Here is a 2,718-nt window from a genome sequence, read left to right on the forward strand (position 1 = left end):
TGTTTTCTATTGTTGACACATGTGCTACCACAGCCGTCGCACTCGCTTACGTCATTGTCATGAGACATTCTCGCAAAAAATCACGGTTTTAGTAACGCAGTAACGCAGCGTTCCTACGGGAAAGTAACGGTAATCTAATTACCGTTTTTGCAATAATAATCTCTTACTTTACTCGTTACTTGAAAAAAGTAATCCGATTACAGTAACGCGTTACAAGTAACGCAAACCCACGCAAACACGGGGAGAGCAAACTCCACACAGAAAGACCCTGGCCTGATTGTGGAATTGAACTCCATGCGGCAAGAGTGCTAACCACCGTGCCACCGTGCCTTCCCGGATTCTGAAACAAATTTCACTCTTAAACAAAGATAATCCAAGTAAATATGAAATTTAGTTTTTAACAGATTAAATTATTTCATTCATTAAGAAAAAAAAAGAAAAGAAACGCTGTATGGAATACATTTGAAAAGACACTCTAGGCACTTGTTTTTGTTCAGCCAGATTAGAAGGTATGAGCAGGAACAGTCTGTTTCAGATCTGCTGCAAAATTCTTCAGGATATGAACTCATGTCCAGACATTCTCCATCAGGATTTGCTGTTTCAAAACAGAATTCATAGTTCCATCAAGTCGTCCAAGTCCCGAAGCAACAAAACAGTGCTAGACCATCACACCACCACCGTGTTTGACTGTTGGTCTTTATGGAATCCTGTGTTGGTTTTCCTAGCAAAAATCTGCCCTATTGGCTAAGCCAGGGGTGGGCAAACTTTTTGATTCGTGGGCCACATTGAGTTCTAACATTTGACAAAGGGGCCGGAACAGGAGCAGATAGATGGCATGCTTTGAAAACATCACCTCATTGGGGGAGAAAATACACATCTTGGGATATGGAGAAAACATGTGCTTTAATTTCCAATGAAAACTGTTCCTTTTATTCAATTTGTTTCCCCGGTGCCAAAAGTCAACAACGACCAGTGCAAGAACAAAACAGTTGCAGCAAGTCAGTCTGTGAAGCGTTATATTTGATCTGCGCACATTGTTCATTTTAACAACGTGCGTATCACGGAGACACACACATTTTAATGGGAGCAGTGTTGTTGGTCTCCTTTTTTAGGCAGCACATCAAAGTCTGGAGTTAGTTTTGTTGTGGCGATTCTCAGGATGGATCTGAGGTGTAGGTCTGTTAACTTGGATCTGTGGCTGGCTTTGTTGATGTTCATGACGCTGAATGTCTGTTCACACACGAAGGTAGAGCCGAACAAAGCCAACATCATCTGCGCTTTTCGTCTTAGATTTGGAAACGCGGCATCATTGAGTGAAGCATAGAAGTCATTTAGTTTCAGAGAGCTGAACTTCTCTTTTAAGGCAGGGTCGGACTGAAGGTCGATGAGTTCGAGCTGAAGCTCCTCTGGAGCTGTTTCGGGGTCTTGTGACAGAGGAAAGGCCAGTGATTGTCAATTTTATCGAAATCCAAAAACCGACGGCAGAATTCTCCGTGCAGTGCATCCAGTGACTCACTGTATTTCTTTACTTTTGCTCCAGCCTCTTTCAGCGTGGCTAGTGTAGGAAAATGAGTGAATGACGTGTTCAAAATCTGCCCAGAGAATAAAGCCAGCTTGGATTTGAAGGCTTTCACGTTTGTGTGCATGTCATGCACAAACTGCTCCTTCCCCTGCAGTTTCACGTTGAGCTCATTCAAGTGTGAAAATACGTCCGTAGCAAACGCAAAGTCACACATCCAGCTCTTGTTGCTCAGCTCAGGAAATTCATCAGTCTTCCCCTGCCGCTCCAAAAACACGCCAATCTCCTCTTTGAACTCCCACACTCGTTGAAACACTTTGCCCAAACTCAACCAGCGGACACGGGAGTGATAAAGTAGGTCCTGGTGATCCGCATCAGTTTCCTCCAAGAATGCAATGGACTGACGGTGCTGAAGTCCCCGTGCGCGTATGAAGTTGACAAGTTTCACCACAGGATTCACAACATGATTCAGCTGTAACACCGATTTACATAGAGATTCCTGGTGGAGGATGCAGTGGAGAAAAAAATGACATCCTGGTCAGGGTTTTCATCTTTCACTTTATTCTGGATTCTCCTCAGCAGGCCAACGTTTTTTCCCGTTAAATTCGGAGATCCATCTGTGGTGACGTTAACAAGCTTACTCCAGGGAAGCTTCATCACATCAGAATTGCAGGGGAAATAAAACATTAACAAGGTTAATTTATTAATTTTTTTTCAACTTTGGCGGGCCGGATCAAAACGTTTAACGGGCATGTGGCCCCCGGGCCGTAGTTTGCCCATGCCTGGGCTAAGCTGTTCAGATGCTAACCATGAAGGAGAGCAGAGACCGAGCTGTTCCAGGGCCATGAAAACAATTTCTGCTTTTCTCCTTTAATATTTAAAAAACATTTAACGTTTAAAAAACTTGGGTTATTGTTCTCTAAAATTAAATTTGTTTTTAGATAAATCTAACAAACAGGCAAAAACTAAGACTTTATCACAGCGTTACATTACCCTGAATAATATATATATCATATTATATAAGTAGTAGTATATAATTGTAATTATGTAATTATTAGGATAAAAAGTTAGCAATGTGTGTATGCTTCTCTACGGTTAGGTAGAAAAGCATAGAGTTTTCTCTTTTCTGGACCTAAATATGCTTCGAAAGGACACCTGACACTGAGCATTTGGGTAGGAAAGTAATTAAAATAAGCGAA

At 41.9% G+C, this 2,718-nt stretch overlaps 1 pseudogene; it reads right to left on the reverse strand.

The window, feature by feature from the left end:
- Window positions 1-1,077: 1,077 nt before the first annotated feature.
- LOC147322786 (general transcription factor II-I repeat domain-containing protein 2A-like) lies at window positions 1,078-2,176 on the reverse strand (annotated as a pseudogene).
- Between the last annotated feature and the right edge of the window lie 542 nt (window positions 2,177-2,718).

Source organism: Aulonocara sp. 'chitande type north' Nkhata Bay, linkage group LG8 (genome assembly GCF_057382095.1).
Source record: "Aulonocara sp. 'chitande type north' Nkhata Bay isolate Kocher_YH1m ecotype deep benthic linkage group LG8, A_spYH_male_GT1.1, whole genome shotgun sequence".
Taxonomy (NCBI): Eukaryota; Metazoa; Chordata; class Actinopteri; order Cichliformes; family Cichlidae; genus Aulonocara; species Aulonocara sp. 'chitande type north' Nkhata Bay.